Source organism: Argiope bruennichi, chromosome X2, assembly GCF_947563725.1.
Source record: "Argiope bruennichi chromosome X2, qqArgBrue1.1, whole genome shotgun sequence".
Taxonomy (NCBI): domain Eukaryota; kingdom Metazoa; phylum Arthropoda; class Arachnida; order Araneae; family Araneidae; genus Argiope; species Argiope bruennichi.
In genome coordinates this window covers 33,914,559-33,939,268 of record NC_079163.1, presented here as the reverse complement: position 1 = coordinate 33,939,268, position 24,710 = coordinate 33,914,559, and the positions used below count along the sequence as shown (strand labels likewise).

Genomic DNA, 24,710 nt, shown 5'->3' with positions numbered 1-24,710 from the left:
TTATCTACAAAATATTAATCAATAATCTATTATTAAGTGACATTTTTTTAAAAAAAGTTTTTAATTCTCCAGTGTTTAATTAGGGATATTGATTTTTCGAAAAGGAGGAGTAATCTTCTAACTGTGCAACTGTAATTGTTTTAAAGATTAACATTTTATTGTCAAACAGAACTCTAAAATATGAACATCAAATAAGAATTAATTGATATTCATGATTTGGAAGTTTATAATTAAAGTTCCAGCGGTTTTAAACTGCTATTGATAGGAGTTACTATGTACTGAACGCACGCCAATCAATTTTATTGAGTGTCCAAAGGAAAAAGAATTTATATACCTTTCTTTCATTATAGGGGGGAAAAGAAGGGTAGACATTCTACTGAAAAAATTTATACGAAAAGTACCAAATTTTTTACTGATCTGCTATCAACATTGCACTTTGCATTTTTGCAGTGCAATGAAATTTTGTTACACTTAAAATAATCTCAGACGAAAGTTTTAAGTGGTCGAAATTCCGTTAAACACAATCACTGCTTTAAACTTCTGAATTATTCTGGATGTTTTTGTGCTGCCATCTATTGTCAATCTGAATTATGATTATGGCACTATTATTCCCAGTCATTCATCTTAAACTTCTTGAAGATTTATTATTTCAAAAAAATAAATAATTAAAAATTTTCTGCTGAAAAAGTACAGTAATTACCATCGAAGCCCACATTCATAAAATGTGCTTTCTAGTTTTCTAAATTTAGAAAGTCATGCATGAAAAAAATGTATTTTAAAGTATAGGGTTGGATGGATTTCAAATAGAATATCAATTTTAAACTGCCAATTGAATGAATTTCATTTCAATCAAGCTACTAACAAACATTTTGGATATATATTAAATATTTCATGAAATTTTTTCCCCAAGTACATTCAATTTGTTTTGATTAGCAAGAATTACTATATAATATTTAAATCATTTTAACTGAAGTTATTATACATCTTGCAATGTAAATAACCATTAATTCAAGTATATTATCTATAAAACTCTTAATTTTGAGTGTTAAATAATTAATTTTAAAAATACGTTCAATGAATTGTATAAATTTTGTTATACAATTTCCTACAATATTCCGCACTTGATGAGTTTCGATTTTAATTCTAACTATAAAATGTGTGGTGGTGCCATCTAACGGTGGCGTATTAGAGACAGTACGACGTTTTTTTATTGTTTTTTATTTGGTAACTAAGGAATTAAATTCCATCATTTAACAAACGCTTCCTTTTTTTTATAATGAGGACAATTTTTCTTTACTGACTTATCTTTTCGTCGCCAATAGCTCATTTTGTGTTTTTGGAAGATTTTTCTTCCACCATATTGGCAATTTCATTAAAATACACAACGCTTGTCATGCATAGAAAATCATTGATTATAAATTCTATTTCGTTAATTACATATTCTAAGTATTTCATTTTGATTATTCTAAATAGAATATAGAGGCAAAAATACTCTAAGTATAATTCATTTTTGATTAGTCCATTCTACTCTTAAGTATAATTTATTTTTGATTAGTCTATATACTTTGCAATATAGTTTTTTTCAGATATGAATTTAGTCTTCATGCACCATGATCATTTTGTATTATTTACATGAGAGCTATTACAGAAAATTTTATCGATATTTGTAGTTCTCTGAATGTCTGATAACTATGTAAACAATAAACCAATATCACAATCTTAATAGAGAGAATACGAAAATGAAAAACATTACTTTCTGGATTGGCTGTAATCTAGTGAATAAAAAATTATAAATTCTTAAATCAACAGTAGGGTTTTAGTACCAGAAAAAATGCTGCTAATGTATCGTCAAAATATAAGAAGCATTTATTTATTACTTTCTCCTATTTAATTTAGTAAAATTGTCCATTTAAAGAGCTAATTATTTATTCAATACATAGCAAGGAAAAGTGGAACAATCTTTTAACGCTAATTGATTCAACTGGTCTTAACTATTGACAGTGTACTAAAATACATATTGAACATTAGAGCTAGTCTTTAGTAGACCGCCAGTTAAACTTGTCGGTAAATCGTAGCATTATTCGTACACATTTCATTCCTTTATTTTTCTTATACACGAAGAATAGAGAAAGTATGGGAAACGGCAAACATTTTGAAATCAAGATTTTGACGAATCTCCAAGTTTTAGACCCCCCCCCCCACACACACACAAATTTCGAAAAACACATTTTTCACATCAGGTCTGTCTGTTCGTGAACACAATAACTCAAAACCGCTTTGAGCTAGATGGATAAAATTTGGAATACGAAATTTAAACCGAATTTGTTGATTTCAATCAAATGTTAAACGGAATCTATTCAAAATCTGGCTTTCTGGCTCTTCGAGTTTTATTGGAATTGGTATATACAAACGTAAAGAGCTAGATGTATAAAATTCGACACAACGGTTCAGCATCTAAACATCTAACCTCGATTCTTAAATCTGCTGCGGGAATAACCTGTTTGATATTTATTTTCATAAACCCTAAAAAGATGTTAACCCCCTTCTCCTCGCACAAAAGTTGAACCAGCGGCAAAGCAATGAACCCCAAGAATGCTTAGACTTTTATTTCCAGAATCTGCGCGTTAGAGTTTTGTGCTTTCTATTCTAATGAAATTAACCGAATATGCATTTTGGACGACTTTTTTGGACCATTTGAAACCAACATTTCACGTGGAGCTGCAATTTTGGAGACAAGATCTCATACCAAATTTCATTAATACAACTTATTGGATTTTTAAGTTATCGCATATACATTCATGCGAATATACAGACTAAAAGACGATCGACCTCTCTAACAATCTGTACACAATTTGATATGGATCTATACTGTAGATGTTAAAGCACTGTACACAATAATATTTGTCTAGGTCTTAATGTTTTAGTTATCGTGCTTACTTGCTCTAAGTAAGGCAGACTAACAGTCAGAGAAATTTCCCATGAATGGATTCCATTCAAAATTTGATAGAAATGTACAAATTTGGTGTGAAAATAAAGTACCAAATTTCATCCCTAAATCCCAAAGCTTTTTAAGTTATCTTGTTCATAGACAGACAGACATAATCCCATAAATGCATTTTTAGGACTGAGGTAGGTCTGAAAACTATATTCATCAAAATCTCGTGACCTAGTTTTTTTAAAAATTACAATACTTTTTCTTTGCATACTTCGTATGCGAGGAAGTAAAAAGAATTATAAACAAATATCTTTTGTTTGTAACTTTTGAGTATTATCAGATACTAGTTTCAATAAGGATTTCCTTAATATTTTTGCTTAAAAAATATCTGCAATTAAAATATTGCACCTAATAAAAAACGAATTATATCTTCTGAAGGGGAATTTTTATTAAAATTTATAATGGAAATGATTTCACTACTCGAAGAAGCGATGATGCATTGATAATTACCTCTGAAACTATAACAAAAAAGGGGAAAAGTCAGTATTTAGCAATATTTTCATTAAGATATCTGACTGAACCGAATTCCGTTTCATTTGATATTTACTGAGAATAATAAAATAACTAAATGAATTTATTAATGAATGCATATAAATTGAGAAAAAAAAATATTATACGAATTAATATTCCAACTAAATTATTTTTCTTACTAAAGAAATCTGTGGTGGTTTCCCTGAAACTTTCTCGCGTACTCTCTAAATATTTTACTCATGTGTTATTTACTCTATACCATTGGCAAAAATCCTTACGAAAGAATTCCTTTTAGTACCATCTTTGGTAAATATTTCGGAGATTATTCACTGGGATGCGGTTTATACATAAGTACCAGAAACCCAAATGTGTATTTTAGACGCCTTTTCTTCCGACGGATTAAAACCAAAATTTAACATAAAGCTAAAATATGGACTTTTATATATTTAAGTCATTCCGTTTTCCGTTGAGTTCATTTCCGTTTACATGCTTAACCACTTAACAGACAAACACATGTTGAACTTATGCACCAAATTTTATCCATCTAGCTCTCTTTGTTTTGTGATTATCTTGTACACTTACATTAAGATGGTCGAAAGAGGCAGACTTCCTCTGAAAATAATTCTTTGAAAATTTTATGGAAATCTACAAATTTGGAGTAGAAACCATATAAAACATTTCATCCGTCTAGATTAAGCGTTTTTCATTTACCGATTATCAGTGATGATTGCGCAAGCAGACAGACATGATTCAAAATGTTTATTATTATTATAATTATTATTTGCGGGTGTCTGAAATGTGAAAGTAGTCAAATTTTCGAGTTCGAATTTTTCGACAGAAATAAAATCGTACGAAATATAAATAAAATACCTTTTTTAAAAGAAATTTCCAACGCTCTTCCTTTTTTTTATGGGACATATCTCTTTTTTATTGTAGAACGTATCAAGAATTTGAGATTATCTACATACTCCTAATATTAAATACTAAAAGCTAAATAATTGGTTTTCATCCTCGCAAAAAGAAAATAAAAATGTGTTCATTTTTGTAAAAAAAAAAATGTCATTTGATGTTGATATTTTCTTTATCAGCCTCTCCTACATTTTGATTGACATTAATTAACCTCTCGCATAATCTCGACAAGATTAAACTTCATTAATTGCTGCTACAACGTTGTTTATTAATGACTTGTCGTTACCCTTTTTAAGTCTACTGTTTAATAATGCATTTGACTTTTATGAACAGTTTTTATAATAAACAACATAAATTTAATAAAATGAATTTCTTACAGGTTTTCTGGCCTTTTGACCATGCTGATGGTCTACCTTGCTGAAAGGCATTCGTGGTGAAGAAAATAGGTATAATTTATATATTCTTTTAATTCAATAATATAAATTAAAATTTTTAAATAGAAATTCTGTAAATTGTTGTTGAAAAGATGCCAGTTCTCATCGTCTATTGAACATAGCTTAATATAATCACTATATTTCTTTCAAAATTCCAAGTAAAAGTTATTTACTTTACTGGAAATATAAAATTAATATCCAGTAATTTAAAAATCCCTAAAAAACTTTTTATTTATATTTCTAGTAAAGGACTGGAATATGTTTAAAATATAAAGAAAAATTTCATTTGTAAGCAAAATATAGAACGCCAGTAACTTGAAAAACTATTAATTCCATTAATATATTGGCATCATATCTATTTATGGAATTATTATTTCCAGACTAGCTTAATATTAATTTAACTTCAAAACTTAAACGTATTTTTTATTCTTTAACTGCTGATTAGCATGCCATTTATTAAATTTAATTTAAGCCAGGGAGAATTGTCTTAAAACTTTTCTGCATACTTCCTGATAAAGATGTTATTCTCCTAAGTAATTAAAATTGAAAATGAAAAAAAATATAATTCTAAAAATTTTTGAGCGATTATTATTCTGTAGTTATCACTTGTTAACCATAAAATATTTTATGATTAAAAGAAAAATATGTTAAATATTTAACAGTAATTTCAGTAAAAACTCATTTTGAAATAGGAACAAGAGTTAGTAAAAAAAAATGGATGCTTCTCGAACTCAGGGAAATGATAGAAAGAAAAGTTTCCCATTCTGAGATTCATGCTGAAACTTAATATAATAATCTTAGTGAGATACAAAGAACGATTTACATTTCAGAATTATTTTGTGCCAGAATATAATTCATCTGTAAATTTATATATCAGTCAAGAGATTTTCCGATACTTTTGAAGCTATCGTAGATATCCTTAAAGAAATAATATTGTTCCGATTTGAAGAAGACGCTCTCGCGTATAAACGTACCAACATTTTTATTGGAAATTTTGAGGTTCTTTACAGATGCGAATTTTTTTTTTTTTTTTAACTCACAAAATTGTTTATTGTAGCTTAAATATAATATTCAGTAAACTTTGTAATGTACAGAAATGTCGACAGTGCTGTAGGGTGTTTAGATTATAATGTGTGTGTATTTAAATAAATTTGTGGTTCTTGTAGCATAGCACTTCGAATAAAATATGATAAGTATCATTTTAAATTCGAAGAATATAAAGAAAAATATTCACCTTCTTATTTTATTTATTGTGTGTTTTGATAATTGATAGGATAAACTATTCTTTCGAAAATTTAAACAGCTTATGAAAAATGTTTTCAAAATAAAATTTAAAGAAAAACTGTTTTATCTACATTCGTGAATAAGCGCGGAAAAAAGAAAAGAAATATCGAAACAGTAACTGTTTATGAGTTGCTTTAATGTACTTTTAAACAAGACAAAAGAATTATCAGAAAAAAAGGATTTTCTTTCAAAGAGAAAGAAATACATTCTTTAGTTAATTATCACACTTGGTTTAATTACAGCAGAGAAAAAAAACTGAAGCAGATTAATTTAATTATAGCAGAGAAAAAAATGACTTTCACGTATACAAAGAAAGAGAAAGAAATCCAAACATCAAGCAATTCGAACTCGAGATTTTTGAGGAATCTCCATTGTTCAGATCTCCCTGAGTCAGATGATCCTATTTTTTGGTATTATATTTGTGTGTCTGTGAATATAATTATTAAAAAATTCTTTAAGCTAGACGGATGAAATTTGGTATACGATATCTATTCTAAATGTGTTGATTTCTGTCAAATTTTGAACAAAATACATTCAGAGAAATTCTGTTTGTACTGTTGTCCGAATAAAAGAACACTATAACTAGAAAATGAAGATAATTGAATAGATATTATTTGATGCACAGATACAACATCTTAAGTATAGATGTGCATCCATTAATGTAATTAAAGAAACAAAATCCATTAATGTATTGATGGTCTCTCTGTACTGATAACTCAAAAACGCCATATCTTAAATATATGAAACTCGTTCTTAATTTATTCACAACAACTTCAGTACTCTATCGAATTTTGATTTAAATCTATCGGGGGAAAGTACGCGTTCGGTCTTCTGATATATGTGCAATAACAGCATACCTAACGATAAATCACCGAAGATCTCACACTCAATCACTCTTTTGTAGTTATTGTTCACCAATGGCATACGGTTTACAATACAGAAATACATTTATTAAAGAGCATGTGAAGAAGTTTCGAGGAGATCAATCTCGCTGGTGCATGTGTTAGAAATAAATGAGGAAGTATTTTAATATTTTTTTTAATGTAACTGTAATATTTTAATGAATCTCCTCGTTTTGTGTCTCACTACGGATCGGTTGGTCATTCTGTGAATATGAGTGCTCGAAAGAAACTTGACAAATAAAATTTGTTATATAATCCTTACATCAATTATAAATTTGTTATACATTTTGAACAGAAGCTATCGGCGGGATTTTTTGATGCTCGTTCATGTATTTTTTTTTCTTCTTCATATTATGAGATTTAATTTGAATTGTTGTAATTGTTCATTCCTTTATCACCATTGACTTCTCAAGCTTCAGTCTCTGGTCTATATTTCCACTTTGGTCATAATAAAGAAAGGACTTTTTAAAAAGGGCAACTAACTTCTAATTATTTAAAAGCTCATATTCGGTGTAAGTTTTTACTTTCGTTAGCGCATTTACTATGGATTATATATTCCGTAGTTATGGCGAAAAAACGTTAAATATTTTAACTCCCATTTTACTCTCAATAGAAGGTAGAAAATTGTACTAACGCAATTAATCCTATTAAAGGCTAGGGAAGTACTAAATTTCGTTTGAATCCCTCAAAAGGTGCTGAAATGCATTGGTTGGAACAAATAAATGAATGGACATTCATTTTTATGTATGCAGATCACTTCTCTAAACAATCTATCTAAAAAATTTGCTTTGCGTTATTTGAATCTCCGAAGTATTTGTAATTTCAAAGTAATTTTATATTTCTCAAGTTAAAAGTTTCTCGAGGTAAAACACCGGATAAGACATTTTAGTAGACATAGTTTATATGAAATAAATAAATTAATCCAAAAATGCTTGGAAGGTATTCAAATTATGTGCACGATTTCCTAACATCAGATGATCCTCATTACATTTATTAACTTCGTTTAGATTGTTATATCATATTATCTTAACAATGTATGAAATAATTTTAAAGGCTGTCTCAAAATTAACCCAAGATTTGAATTTGCCACCATTCATGCAGTAAAGTGTTGGCAACCCTATTAAAAAAAACCATTTGACAACTGATAGTTTAGGGTTAGTAAAAAGGGAGCGTTACACGATAGAACGACTTGTTAACGCAATATTTGAATTAAATAAAAAAACACAGTTTCTTTTTCTTTAAATTGTTAAATTTTTATTGAATCGCGAAGTACACAGGATAGGGTTATGTATGGAATAACACAGAGGGCAAATGGTCTCCACGGCTTTGCTGGCACTTTAGAACTCTTTTGTCGAAATTTTCCATGACCATTTTGCATAAATGTGGATGAATTTCGTTGATACAGCGTTGAATTGTCTCATTCTATGCACTCGTGCTTTTGGGCTTGTTGGCATAGACTTTGACTTCAAATAGCTTCATAAAAAGAAATCCAAATTGTATTAAATCACACCATTTAGGAGGCCAATTCTCAAATTTTCGAACTGTGGCCGCCAGACTTTCATTAGTGTTGAAACACTGTTCAACAATCAAAATACGTCGCTCTATCTTGTAACGCTCCGTATTTACTAACCCTAAATTATCAGCTGTCAAATGGTTTTTGAATAGGGTTGCCAACACTTTACTGCACGAATGGTGGCAAATTCAAATCTTGCTTTAATTTTGAAACACCCTTTATTTCTACATTTCGAATACTATTGATTTATAATAATACATTTGACTAACCTTTTTGGTTAGTTCATTATTCTCTGAAATGAAAGCCATCTTGAACTTTCATTTGTGATATCCTAATTTAAAGAAAAACACTTGCAGCAAATGAACTGAAATCAGTCGATTAGAGCTGTGGTTTATAGAAATGACTCATTCTCGAGAGCTCCAACCAGCGGAAATGATCTCCCCTCAGCGCTCTCGAATATATTCGAATACGGATGTAATCACATTCCCCCCGTATAAAAACTGCGAGCATTGGGCATATCTGTCAAAATCATGGCTGCTCAGATTTTATTTTCAGTTCCACACATGAAAATTTATACTTCTTAATATAGAGGCGAAACTGAGGTATGTATTTTGGTGGGCTTTTCTTATCGTTCGATAAAAACCAAAATAAGACAAATAATTACAATTTTTTTAACTAGATTTCATGCCAAATCTCGTTTATATAAGTTGCTGCATTTTCAGTTATAGCGTTTACTAGCTTACAAATGTACAAGCCGACATTTGTATGCTTTGACAGATTGGCCTCAGAATCTGATATAAGTGTACAATTTAGGGAAAAAAAATTGTGCACAGAATTTTATGTGTCTAGATCTTTTCATTTTGTAGGCATAGGGTTTAAGTGTTTTTAGATAAACATCCTTAGAAGTTTTTTTTTTTTTTTTTCAAAATTTCATAGAAATCTGCAAATTGGCCATCTAGTCGAAAGGATTTTATGTTGCAGTATTCACAGACAGATATAACTCCAAAGATGTGTTTTTCAGACTAAAATAGGGCTGAAATTTATAAATTTATCAGTCTCGAAGTCAAACTTTTTGGAAATTCTGATACTTTTTCTTTGCATATTTTGTGTACGAGAAAGTGTAAATTAGAAAATTTTGCAATTGGAAGATAATTCGATTTTTTTCCAATTTTATATCTTATACGTTATCGTAAATGTAGCAAATTTAATTTAATTAAAAAAATAGCTGGTGTCATGTTATTATTTTCCTGTGGAATAAATTTCATGTAAATTATATAAATATTGAAATAATCTTTTTTTTTTCTAAAATAAAAAAGTCAAAACCTCGTTCATAATAGCTATAGCATTACCTGGGGTCTATTATCCTCCATTCCAACGACGAAACCTACCGCTTACGGAAGGAGTTTTGCTGAAGCTGGTAATGACCATTAGGACTCGGTCTTAGTTTCCGCCTCCACGCTGTTTCGACGAAGACTATTCAATTGCCCAAATACTTAAGCTTATGACAGGGTGGGGGGGGGATAACTGCTTTGTGATAATTAGAAAAAATTAATATGACAAGGCTGGCTCAAAAATACGTAAAGCATTGCAATAAATTAGACAACAAAAACTTGTATCACGCTAAAAAATGCTATAGGTAGGCATTAATATGTTGCAAGAAATATATTGTATCATGTAATAAATTAGCCATATGCTTATTTTACATCAATTTTTTATTCATCTTAAGATATATTATTAAACCTTTACTTTTTCGGTTATATTTTAAATTCGATCTGCACATTTCCCTTTTTTATTTAATTGTGATGAAGTTAGACAAAAAGCAATTAAAATTAGCTGAAGAGTATTTTTAAAAAATTATATGATTTCAAATAATTTAATTAAAAAAAATGTTTGTAATAAACTTTTGAAAATAATTTGACATTGAAATACAGTGCTTAAAGATCAAATTATGTACACTATTTTTGTTATAAGTAAAAGCAAGCAAAATAAAGTTCATTAGATGCAGTAAATAATGCGCACTTTATTTAATTTTGAATTTTCTGTAAATCAAAATAATTATCATTTTTCCTGAAAATGTTTTTAAATTATACTATCTTTTTACATAATTTTAAAGAGGAAAATATACTTTAACTGTAATGCTTAAAATATAGAGTGAAAAAAAAAACCTTCCGATTTTTCTAGAGAGGAATTCGGGATAAAAAAAAAATTGAAATCAGTATGTAGTATTTACGAATCATCAAAAGTTTATTGTTTGTGATTTTTAAATTGGAATAATTTATTTATTTTTAGATTTAAAAAAAATTATTGATATAATTCAAAATAAAAAGGTGTGAAATATGCCTATTTTTCCATTTGAGATATGCAATCCTGAAAAATAATTTATGTATATGAAAAATTTAAATTATTTTATTATGAATGTCATTGCATTTTATTACAAATAAGTAGAAAAATACTTTGTGACAATGTATGTCATAAAAGTTTTTCATTATTAGCATAGTCACAAAAGCTCAAACTATATTAAAATCATGTGATTGGAGTTGGTGCTTTTTAAATACGAGGAAGGTTAAACTTGCACTTTGGCACAGAATTTAGGAATGTAAATTACTGTCTCTAAAAGATATATTAACTAGTACTTATGTATGAATTCGCAGTATGAAAATAATGATAAATGAACCAATTTTCATGCTACATCCTGCTGTCACTATGTCTTCTATGTACACTTAATTTTTATTCTAAGTATCAGATAAATATGAGTAAATAAAATCACTATAAGTCATAATGAACACTACCTACAGAAAAGTTTTAAAATTGGTATCACTTTCTCAGCTATTTAGTTCAAACACTTTGAATAAGAAATTAAAGAGAGAAAGAGAGAGAGGAAATTTTAATGTATTGAACGCCGTAAAGTTTTGTATAAGTAGTCGAGTTCATTTTTTTTATATTTCATTTTCATTTCTTCATCTTTTATTAAATATATGATTATGATTCAACGAACGCGTTATTATAAATACAAATATGAAGCTTGTAAAAAGCGGATAACTGCGTTTACCTGATAGTAAAGTTCCGGCTTTGGAGCTGTAGGACTGCAAGGTTGAAACCCGTGTCTGATAAAGATCCATCTTATATACTAACTAGTCTGATGCATATGAGTCATACATTGCCCTATGGGTGTAGTGTGGTAGCTTGTAGATGGAGGTACCAGCTCTGGTGTCATCCTCGTCATCCGGCCGAGAGGGAAAAAAATAACTATATAATTATGTCAGCCCAAAAATAGTCCTAGTGTTGTTTCTAAAAAGGACATTACTAAAACTAAATTAAATTTGAAGCAGATATAAATTTTTATACACTTAATTTAAACAACCTTAATAAAAAAATAAAAAAACAAATTTTTTAAAACTCATTTTTATTTGTGTGTGCTAAACATTAGAGATCTATAATTTATACTTCATATTTGTAAATACTTCATTTCTCAAGTTCCCTACCAATCTGCGCCACTTGCATTGAACTAAAATTTAATTGCCCAAATTAAATGCATTTTAAATAAAATGAAAATGCTTAAATAGCACACTGTCATCAAGAACGGACAGGTGTACAAAATTTCACACTCTGGCTCATTGAAAAGTAAGCTAAAAGCGATTTCAAAATTAAATCTTTACGAACATGAAACAAATCAAGTTAAATAAAAGTGTGTAAATTTCCTTCTTTTAAGTTACCTTTATTTTTATTTATTTATTTTCTTTGGTGAGAATGTTTAGAAAGATCTAGAGACAAAGAATTTTATAACAGTTTTATTTCTGTTATGTTATTATAAACAGTCTTTAACTCGTCTCTTTCAACTCAATTGAGTATATAACCAACAGCATGCAAGAAAAGAATTAAAAAAATGAAGGGAAAAAACAATTAGAAAAATATCATAAACTGTCAGAAATTCAAAGCGGTGAGATTCTCCCATATTTTAAAATCAATCTCCTTTGATTTGCATTTTCTTCTTTTCGTGTTCCGCTTCAATTACTACATGTGGGAATTAGTAAAGAACAAGCATGCATATTTATAAACTGCAGTAAGGGAATTAAACCATATAAATGTAAAGGCTGTTAAATTAAATCCACTTTAACACTTAAAATATGTGAAGAAATTTAACAAAAATTACACTAATGTGTCTTTTCTTAGTACCTTATTCTTGTAGTAAATCAATCTTTATTATTTGATGTGACTCCAGAGATACCACATTCTATCCCTAGTTCAATTTTGATCTTTTTTTTTTTTCCAATTACGTGTTACTGCGAGCCATTCTATAGCTGGTCAGTTTTGAATTATTTTGATATAAAAGGTTGAATACATATAATTTCGAATGTCACTAAAGGATTCTGCTGAAGATCGCCACAGATACCAATCTTTTTAAGACTCAAACGTCCTCACACAGATGTAGTGTGGAAATTTGGATATTGATTTGTGTTTTAGTATTCTTTGTAATCATCTGAAAAAGATTCAAAAGTATGAATCCTAATAAATACTAACTGCTCTATAAGTTCTCTTTCTTCAAAGTCAAAAACAATGTTTTTCATTTTAATATTAACGTATTTCAATTCAATATCAGTTAATTTGATATTGCAAAATTCTAGAACTAAAAACGTAAATAATCGGTTTATCGATTTTCTAAATTTCATGGCATTTTAACTTCACTTTTTAAATGTTTCCTGTAAATCACGAAAATATTAAACAAAATTCTCCCTCTCTAGTTTTAAACAATGGAAAAAATCACGTGATTAAATGTTTGACGAATTAATGAAAATGGTTTAAATTTAAAAGCAACAAATGTAATCTATTGTTGAAAAATAGGCAAAAAAATATTTTTTTTAAATTACCGAATTTCAACAAAATATTCCACGACTTTTAAATTGGTATCATTAAAAAGACATTTTTTTTAAAAAAAATTTGAAACGGTTTAAAATTTATTATTATACAAAAATGTTTTCGGAATTTATCGAAGAAAAATTCCAAACTTTTGCCTGATTTTTAATGAATTAAAATGCTAATTAGATTATTTAAGAACAATCCCCAAGGTGCACATTACCTCCTTCCAAGGTATATATGCGCCAAATATGGTAGCTGCAGGTCAAACATTCATCTTTATAATTCTTCTTTATAACTTGGATTGAAAAATAATTAATTTTTTTCTATATTTTTATGAAATACTTCAGAAAACCTTTTCTTTTATTTTCAACAATTTTTTCTGCATTTTCTGCTGCTTTACAGTAAAAACTGAATTTTTTGAGCCGTTCCTTATATTTATTGGTAAGACTTCTTTTATTTATTACAAAATAAAAATTGAAAAAATTTAACAGTATAGAGTTTTTGTTTATATTTTTCGATAAAAGTTTAAAACTTCGAACGAAATAATTTTGTCGGCTTCAGTTTTTCCAAAATAAAAATAAAGGCCATTTTATTTTCTGGTTTATTATTATGGATAATATGGTTTATAATGGATCATTATTTGTAATTTTGTGAATACAATAATATGGAAGACTTTTAAACTTTAAAGTTCAAAGGGGGCTTTAAATTTTTTTTACTATACGTGTTTTTAATCGTCGGTTAAAAATAAACAATCGTACCGAAACACTGGATATTCCATAACATATTTTGAGCTATTTATTTCCGTTTTTATAATAAAGGACTGTGCGTGTCCTTTTCCATTACCACTTTTTTTTAATGTATTTATACATATCGATGGTTTATACACGAATATGTAGGCATAAGAGTAGAATCTGGTATTTTCTTTTCACATATTTATGGAAAAACACATTCCACTTTAAATGAAGTACTAATTTCGGTTTTTGCGTAATATTAATTCAAAAATAAACATTTGTGTCTATGCTAAATCCTTTGAAAATAAGAGCTAAAAATAAGCCATTTCAAAAAGTTTCAGAAAGGACTTTAATGTCATTCTAAGCAACTATCGATTGAATTAATTTAGCATTGAAAGCTTCGCACGAAATTTTATTTACAATTCAAATTTTAGATAACGATGTCTGCGTGAGAGAGACCTGTTTATTTTGCATGAGCAATGTGTTAACCTTTTCCGGTCTTTTCTTCTTCGCACACTGGACATCGTAATTCAAGTTTATATGAATGCACCCACTTCAAAAATAACCTTGGATTCTTCTCAAATCAGTTCTAAGCCCCCCTAAAAATAAATCGTAGGTGTCAAAACGATCGTTGCCCGCTTTAAATAGGAGGAAGCTTGGAGGGGGGGGGGCTATCTCAACCGCAGGGGAGGGAAAGAAAACAAAAAATATATCCTAGTAACAACTTCTCCTTTAACTTGTTTAACTAATCCTCATTGTTAAAGGTCACTAGCTAATTTGGCTGGTCGTGTACTATGGTAGTAGCAGGCGCCAAGTATCAGACTGTTGCCATAGTTACCAAACTTTCCCTGAAAAACACACGCTCAGATCTCTTCGGTATACATATTACATTGTAGACAGTACAAGGTCGCTGCACAGTATATGCAAGGCCATGGTTAAAAAACGAAGGCCCGCGAAAATTAACCTGGCTACATTTGAACCATTTTAATGAACATGCAGACCTTGTTTCTTGCGATTAGAAAAATCGGTTTGGTATTATAATGAGCAGAAAAACACCTTCAGGAGCGCACTCCGTACTCATGAGCGCTCCCATGCGTATGGAATCGCATCTTTCGCCAAAAAAAAGGCCTTCGTTTATTCTTTATTTTAATTTCTGAAATATTTATTTTTCGAGGTTAAATCAGAATATAATATTTTCTGCTTATCTTCAGATATTTTCATGTTAGATTAAAGATTAAAAAAAAATTATACGCGTTTGTTATAAATAAACAATAACTGAATGTAAATTCTGGAATTTAATTTAAAGAATAATAATTGAAAATTTTGAATTTATTTAAAAGTTGTTAAATGTATATTTATTTATTTATTTTCTAATTTCTGTATTTATTATAATACTGTTCTGATAATTTAACACTGAGAAATTTCTTAATTTTAAAATCTTGATTGCTTGGTTATGATTCATTAAATTAAATAATGTTATACTCAACACATTTTCTCCCGGTTAAAAAGAGATGGTTTTCAGGATCTGTATCTGATATCTCCATTCTCGGAAATCTCACTTTAATAGAACCGTAAGAATGGTCCCATAGTCCAATCTTTTTTTTTTCCTGGGAAGCCAGGATACCTACTCTACCGTTGCTGAACAATCTGCTTACCTTACAGTTAGCATCAATAAGATTTATTCCATTCTTTCTATATATTCTTAGATTGAATACTATGGCTTTAAATAAAGGCCATTATGAGAATCTAATCTTGGAATGCGAGATTTACTAAGTAAAATGTGTAGATAATTCCTTTACTACGTAGTTCCAAATAATAAATATGATATAGCTGATCAGATGAAATATTACAGAATTAGTTTTAGAGCTTGATTTGTTATCTTTGAAAGGCAATAGTCTGATTTTTTAGGGAAGGTAAGTTTTTAATTACATGTAGACAGGGATAAAACAAGTTCACTATATGGCGAAAAATCCAAACTCCCTCTTAAATACTCCTAAATATGAATCTAACGTATTCAAAAGTTACTGGTAATTGATATTATATTTAATAAAACCTGTACTTAAAACAAATTTTGTTTGGCTTCATTGAACTGTTTCTATAATGTCAAAATCTCCGTCTGCTGATGTAGCCACTCGTAATTGACCGTGTACTATCATCCTGATTTGTTACAATAAACGCTACTATTCACTTTCTATTTATCGAGGTGAAGACTAGAGAGATTCTGAAATAAGCGATTGTTCCTTATCATTTCTAAAGAAACTATTTTTAGGTGATTCGAGAGATTCTGAGATGAGCGATTGTTCCGTACCTCTACTAAAGAAGAATTTTTTTAAACAATTTGTATTCTTGTAATTATAAGATGTGGTTAAAAAATAACCGTCCAGCCTATGTTACAGCAAACGATAAGATAGTCAAGGACAAACGGCGCATGCCTATGCCATGTGTTCCTCTCAATTTGCTCATGTTTAATGCTCGTATATCGCTCCATACAACTGTAATTGGTATTGGAAATTATTGTCATGTTTGCCACATTGGAAAAAATGATAAATCTTCATTTGGAGCAGCATTTTAATGAGAAATTTGGCTTTAAACTTTGAAAATTCTAGACAAAACTTTTTCGTTGTTGCAACAAGTGTAGAGAGATGAGTGCTTCGAATACATTTTTAACTCATTCGAAGTGTTTAAAGAAATTCTAGAAGATAATGATGGTGGCCTATCTTCGTGATCTGGATCACCAAATCTACAAGTGATTTCGACGTCAGAAAGTTTTTGTACACTGATTAAGACTTGAAGATAACACAGTCGATAATTACTAAAATATTTGGATAATGTGATCTGACGTGTAGAAAAACAAATCAGGATATTTTTATCAGTGATATTACCCCAGCCATTAATTCAATTTTTGTTAAACCATTTTGAGATATAGAATCCCTTTGCAAATACTTATAGACCTGATTTCATCACATTTGACTTCTCTTTATTGTTCATGGGTAAGATAGAGCTAAGATGAGATTTTGAGACTGTCGATACTGTTCGAATTTACAATATCTACAGCACTAACTACGTTGACAGTATCTATTCGAACTCTGACTGTAGATTTAGAAGATTTGACTCTAGAGAGCCAAATCCACTGAGGAGATGAAATGGCTTCTAGAAAATGATCCGAAGTACTACTTCGATAAATTGAAAAATCAAATGTAATTGTATATGGAGAGAAATATATTGAAAAGGATAATATCAGTGTTGTAAATAGGTTGAAGTAATAAAATGTTTTAACTCGTTGTCTGCCGCATGTAGTGACAGTGATTCACATCTATTAGAGTATTAAATGATCCCTTCTTTACTACAGTTAAAGATATCAAAGTATGAATTATATAAAGATCGTGGATCCGAAGTATGGATATGAGTCATGGCGATGAATATTTTAAAGCACCAATCTAGTTATTTTCTAGGCACATCTAGAATTCATCTAGAAGGATATAAGATCTAGAATAATGAGTGACAGTGATTCACATCTATTAGAGTATTAAATGATCCCTTCTTTACTACAGTTAAAGATATCAAAGTATGAATTATCTAAAGATCGTGTATCCGAAGTACGGATATGAGACATGGTGATGAATATTTTAAAGCACCAGTCTAGTTATTTTCTAGGCACATCTAGAATTCATCTACAAGGATATAATATCTAGAATAATGAGTGACAGTGATTCACATCTATTAGAGTATTAAATGATCCCTTTTTTACTACAGTTAAAGATATCAAAGTATGAATTATCTAAAGACCGTGTATCCGAAGTACGGATATGAGACATGGCGATGAATATTTTAAAGCACCAGTCTAGTTATTTTCTAGGCACATCTAGAATTCATCTAGAAGGATATAAGATCTAGAATGATGAGTGACAGTGATTCACATCTATTAGAGTATTAAATGATCCCTTTTTTACTACAGTTAAAGATATCAAAGTATGAATTATCTAAAGATCGTGTATCCGAAGTACGGATATGAGACATGGCGATGAATATTTTAAAGCACCAATCTAGTTATTTTCTAGGCACATCTAGAAGGATATAAGATCTAGAATAATGAGTGACAGTGATTCACATCTATTAGAGTATTAAATTATCCCTTTTTTACTACAGTTAAAGATATCAAAGTATGAATTATCTAAAGATCGCGGATCCGAAGTACGGATATAAGTCATGGCGATCAATATTTTAAAGCACCAATCTAGTTATTTTCTAGCCACATCTAGAATTACGACACATAGAAATATAAAACATGGAAATAAAATACATTTAATGACAAGAAAGTATGAAATTCTATAAAATACAGTTATTTCAAAATTATTTAATGAAAAGTTATAATGATTAATTAATTATTTTGGGGTTGATAATATAAAAGAATCTTTAGCCAGAATATAAAGATCCATGTTTTCCCTAACTTCAATATTTTTTTTAAGTTAATAAAACTCGATTCCAAGTCTGCTAGTATAATTAAATTTAAAAAACGGAACCTATTTTTTTTTTCTCTTTAAAAGTATAATTTGTTTGCAAATTCAAGCAATTCATCAAATTCTATGAGTTTATCTGTTTTATAGAGAATCATCAGGATTCTAGCTCCATTGAAACCTGCAATCTGTTTCTTTAGAAAAAGAAATATCCCAAATGAAGCGAAACAAATGCAATAAATAGAAATTAAAAAGATTTTAATTATTGTTTACAAAAACGCTTACTGAGGAAATTCTTGAAATTTTATAAGCATTTTTTAAAGAGCAATCAATAGTTAACTTTTTATCTCATTAATTGTCTACGTGTTCTATAATTTTAAATAATGTTCGTTTGATTTGCTCATCAATTCACATATGCAAAACTGCAAACAAATGAAATAGTTCTTACTAATACTTTAAGAATATAACATGAACAGACTATCTGACTGCTATGCTTACCTACTTATAATAAAACTTAATTGCTTAGATACATATTTGATTATGAGACAAACATGGAAATGTTTAGAATCTGACAAATCAGCAAAGCAAACTAAACGAAGGAAGTTAAGTGTATTAAATACTTACTCATAAATTGCAATAGTTTACTTCCTGGTTAAAGTGATTGAAGTATTATATGCTGTGCATACATTATACATCCGCACAACTAATAATAATAATTTTTATTATCTCCTTGCTTTTCCATCCGGTCATTTGAAATAGTTTGACGTCAAAACCGTTTAAATCATATTTCAACATCAATGTTGAACAATACAGACAATATTGAATATGTTCGCGCGTGGAAACGTATTTTCATCCATTTTTATATATCTGCATAAAGCTGTTGTCTTACAGACAGCCACAAAAAAAGCTCTTCTATAAACTGAGTCATCCGTAATGGGAAGTGAAATGCAGCTTGAAATGTGACAGCTGAATCCACATGGTGATTTCTAAGGGAGATAAGCAAGAGATTCGAAATTAATCATATTTTCATTAGATAACGTGAAATATATGCATTTATACTAATTTCTAATTTAATTAGTGTTTGCCATGGAAAATATATTTTTTATCAGATAGAAGATAATGCATTTCTTCTCTGTGTTATTTATGTTAATGCATTAATGCAACTCATTGCTGATAGAATTAAAATTAATTTGTGAAAAGTAAAATATTTTGTATGACTTTTTGAAATAGTTTTACAGTTTGGATCGACAAAAAAATAAAATTCTTAAAAATATTATTTTTTTTATTTAAAATTTTAAAAAAAATTACTTGCTTTTTAACGAATACAAAAATGATTCATTTGCCAACAGAACATAAAATTGTAAAACTTATACCAACTATTGTAAGTCATACTCACTTGATAATACCAAATGCTCCTTTCCAATTTAATTTCGGAATCCACTGCGTTCCTGGCAAAAAGTAAAAAGAAAACGTTACCCATAGAATAGAATAAAACACAGTGCCGTTAAATTTTAAATTGTAAGCATACTTATACTTGTCGTGTAATTGAAATCAAACGAATAAACTTAGTAAAAGTTTTTAAAAGAATTTCTAAACTTTTATCTCCTTAATACTTGCGATTTAATTGCAATTTTGTAATCGAAACAACATTTTAACTCTCAGAAAATAAGATGTCAGTTTTATTTTTCTCTTCGAAAATACAAACAATTCCAGAAATTCAATTTGATCTTATTAAAGCAATTACAAGGAAAGGAATTCTTACATGTGTTAATTTCACTTTCTGCATTACCAAGGAGTGAATTAACATTCGTTAATTCCACTTCCATAATTAAAATTTAATTGAAATTGTAGCGATTTTTTTTTCATGGTATTTCTGTAAGCAGACGAAAACGTGTCGATTTTATATTACTCTTCGAAAGTATACTTCCCTTCAAAATTTTCATGTTGTTTTGATTCTAAAAAACCCAAGATTTCTTTCTTTTGTTAGATTTTTTAATAAACTAAAAGGGAATTAGGAGTGCAATAAAATGGCTTCATCTCTATAATGCTGGAAATTTAATTTCTTTAGTTTAGTTACATTAACGTCCCATTTTAAAGCAAAATTAAGGCTTCTTTGGGTCGTATCTAGTAATTTTTAGTCGCGAACATATGACGAGAATGACACCTGAGTTGGCACCCTTCTCCACGCTTCCACACCAAACCAATCTGAGAGTGTTTGGCCTCGACAGATTTGGAGTGTATCAGACCCACTTACACGGTGGTTTCTCGGTGTAATCGGGTCCCTCCGGTTCCAAAGCCGGGAACTTACCACCAGGCCACCGCGGCACCTTGAAACTTAATAGCAGTTGTTATAAATGATTTTAATGGTAGTAGATGATTGTATGTCGATTTAGTTTTTTGTTTTTCTTTTCTAAGATTTCATTTTTGAGATTTCCATATGATTTAGGATTTTACAATCCCCAGAATTTCTTGCTTTATTACCATCTTTTTTTTTTTTTTTTTACTAAATAGGGAATTCGTTTCTATCTCTGTTAGCTGTGGAAATTTCAAATAATGAATTATATGAACTTTTTATTTATTTGTTTGTTTGCTTGTTTTTGTTTCAGTTTATATGCATCCATTGGTGATTTCATCAAAGCAAAGGTTTTATTGAAACAATTCTTACTTATATTATCATCATTCCGGTCTTGTATTCTCTATATTTTTGTAAATTCTCTACTCGGCTTAAACATTTATCGTAAGGAATAGCGGATACCTTCCTCAAAGATATCTACCATCTGACATAACTGTTTGCCAATTGTTCATAGCAGTTTTCATTTCTTCGTCAGAGTCTGATCATCTGCCACCAAGAATGATCTTCCTATGGTGAAAGAAGTGGTTATCGCTCTGCAATGCATTGCCGATTATGGAGTCTAGAGATTTGAGTTTCAACAGGAACATGGGGCTTCATATTGTTATGAAGCAGACTAACAACATTCCATTCTGGATTTCTTGTTCTGGAAGGTTTCTTAAAAGTTTCACAGTAGGAAGACGAGTTAATTGTTGTCCAAAACGGCCCAAACCTCTTTACACGGCAAATTTTCGGTGGAATTCTCGGGTGCGGAAGCTTAAACTTTAACATTAAACCCACAGCAAACTCTTAAGCACAATTTTAATCAAAAATGATTAGAAACTTGTTGAAATTCCGATGAGAGCTTGAAAATATTGAATTTCTTGTTTGGTATCAACTATCTATATCTTATCGACAATATTTACTTCAGGCTCAAAACAGAGCGCGACTAGGCATAGACGTTTACCCGACCTCTTCGAGAAATTTCCTCCGTTTTCTCACTTTAAAATAGTATTTGTTGCATTGTCACCGTATCCCTCGCATACCTGGTGATGTCTGTCTTCAGCGTTCATGTTCTTGCTGTCAAGAGCCGGGTCACGGATTGGCTTTTACTGTCAGTGGAACGCTGGATCTTTTAAAAAATATTTTACCTCATACAACAACATTGTGATTGAATTGCATGAATTCTTCGCAAAGAATGAAGGGAGACTGCACACGCACTTATTTTCAATTATTGAAACTGTATTAACAAGCAGATTTTACATAAAAAAATGTATTTCACGACGAATTTAATGAAAAAAAAGTAACATTACTGAAATGCACAGGAAAGCAATCTGCTATAATCATTTCTTCAAAAATTAGCTTAAATTTTGTTCTTACCTTAATAAAAACTTGATTTCCATTATCAAATAAATTGAGAGTTCCGCCATACCCTTTCTTCAGTGCTTCCATAATCTGGTGCATAGTATCAAAAGCTTCCTTTTGTAGTAGAAGAATCTGGAGACAGTATTTTGGAACAGTTTCGTTTATAGTTAGGAGATTTGATCAAAACTTTTACTCAGATCTGTTGTTTCGGTGTGACTTGATATTGAATTATTCGTTACATTTGTGAGTTATTGCTTTTGTAAAGATAGACAAATAATTTTTCCTCGAGGAGAATTTTATCAAAGAATAGATACAGATACGTAGTTGTAAAGATCAAGCACTAAATAATATCTACGAACTCCGTTTCCTTTTGAATTATTTTCATCAAATACAGTAAAATGTAAAGGCAGAGACGCAATTTTAAATTTATGTTTTTCGGAATTTTGGAGGTCTAAAATGTGAACAGTCATTAAAATCCAGAGATCGAATTTTTTAATGATCACATTACTCTTTATGCGACAAAATAAGAAGTACCTGATAATTACTCTTTCAGAATAACGGAGCAAGATCTAAATCTATTTTTTTAAAATTGTAGTTCATAAAAAATAAGAAAAATTCTCTAAAATCTTCATATGTATTTTATCATGCTTTCTTCAGTATCTTGATGAAATTTTTGAATGATTTGTTGCATTATTCTGCAACTGATTTCAACACCTCATTGTCTAAAAAGTTAGCTGTAGAATCATTGTTGCAGCAAAGAGGTATTAGAAGACTATTGTTGCATTATTCGTCTATCTTAGGGGTGTGGAATGAAGACAAAGCACTAATACTAATAAGAATGAAAAAATAATATCATGCCCCAGGCGCTACTTACCATCGCTACGCCACTGATTAAAAATAAAACCTCCTCTGATCGTTAGTAGTATTTTGTTTCATACTTTTTTAGTTTCTGATTCATTTTGATGCGAATTTTATAATCTTTTGTCTGAGATAGAAAGTAAAAACGAGAAAATAAAATTAGTGTCTGGCATGAATGAATAACAATTTCTAAAAAATACGAAAGTACATCGAAATCTTGATACTTTACTTTCCATGAGATTCATTTATTGAATTTGCTGTCAGATGTGCCATTTTTTTCCTTTTGTCTGTATAGTGTACAATATTAAATTATTTTGGTATTCGTTTATAAGGAACGTACATTTTCGTGTACATCATATAGTAAAGTATAAAAGGATTTCAGAGTTATAAGCATTTATCAGAAACATCAATGGAGTTCCATTTCCTTTTATGCTGCTTTGTTATGTTGGTTATAGAATGAATATAATGTGCAATGACTTATCCCATATTTGTTTTCCATTTTCATTTATTTGCATTTTTAGCCCTTCTCAATTTACTTCTTTGACTATTTTGATGCAAATGAACCAGACACGGCCGTTTACTGCTTAAAAGAAGGAAAATGAAAGATTTCTAGCTGGTTTTCTCCAGAATATCTAAATATAGAATAGTTTTGTGAAAACAAAAAGTCGACAGAAATAACCAGCTGCGTGTTTTACTATAATAAAGAAATAAAAACGTTTGTCAAAGACTGATTTATCAAAATTATATTATACGTACATGTGTGTTACCATATTCAAGAACAAGTTTTGTTTTCCTTGAAAACTTGTTTGGTCAAGTATTACTTTATTTTTAATGTATGACAAAGTTTCGAACTAGAACAAAAAAACTTTGAAAAGCATTTGAAGGTAATAATCAAAGAATGGCTTTGATTTTTAATCTAATTAAGGATAACATATGCATAATTGCATGTAGTTGAGACTGAAGTTTATTCAGTTTTGAATGCATATAAATTTGCATCTATATATACGTCCATATAAATATACTATACTGTATAAACAAACATTCTCCATTATCTATCTACAAAAGAATGCAATGAAAATTTTCGAAACACTTTAAAAATATTTATAATTGCTAAGCTGCTTCCCTTTCAAATGAATTAACTTGTGAATTTCTTAAGCTCAAAATCTATATATTAATTATTTTTATATAATTCAGAAATATCAAAGAAAGTTTCTTTTTAATTTAAGCATATTACAAGCTAAAAAAATCATACACATATTTTTATCAGTCTGAAATGTTTGTTACAATAAAACACAGTTAAGCTGCTAGATTTGTAAGCGTAAATTTTAGAAAAGAATAAGCACAGAAACTAAAGCAAAGTTAATGCACAATTAGAGGCCCTATAAATATAGCACATATTAATCGATATTTGATTGTATTTACAACAAAATTATTGAATTTGAAGCAATTCTCCTTTCTATTTTTATTCACTCTTCTTGTATGCAATTTTATTGACTTTAACTGTTTATTTCACTTCTATTCGTTAACATTTTTATATTTCATTTAAGTTTTATATTTGACAGCGTGTATTTTACATTAGTTTGACACAATTTGAAAGAAACCTTCTTACCT

General features: G+C 29.3%; 1 protein-coding gene and 1 long non-coding RNA gene across 2 annotated transcripts in view; one reads left to right on the top strand and one right to left on the bottom strand.

The window, feature by feature from the left end:
• The window catches only part of LOC129959976 (myocyte-specific enhancer factor 2-like), a 348,098-nt gene that overhangs the window by 77,144 nt on the left and 246,244 nt on the right, over positions 1 to 24,710 (top strand). The window contains exon 2 of the mRNA XM_056072924.1: positions 4,755 to 4,821. The gene's annotated coding sequence lies outside the window, so the exon portion shown is untranslated. The remainder of the gene's footprint in view (positions 1 to 4,754; positions 4,822 to 24,710) is intronic.
• The window catches only part of LOC129959977 (uncharacterized), a 90,675-nt gene continuing 85,140 nt past the window's right edge, over positions 19,176 to 24,710 (bottom strand). Inside the window, exons 2-3 of the long non-coding RNA XR_008783494.1 lie at positions 19,944 to 19,995; positions 19,176 to 19,533 (exon numbers count right to left, since the gene is read on the bottom strand). This is a non-coding gene — a long non-coding RNA (uncharacterized LOC129959977). The remainder of the gene's footprint in view (positions 19,534 to 19,943; positions 19,996 to 24,710) is intronic.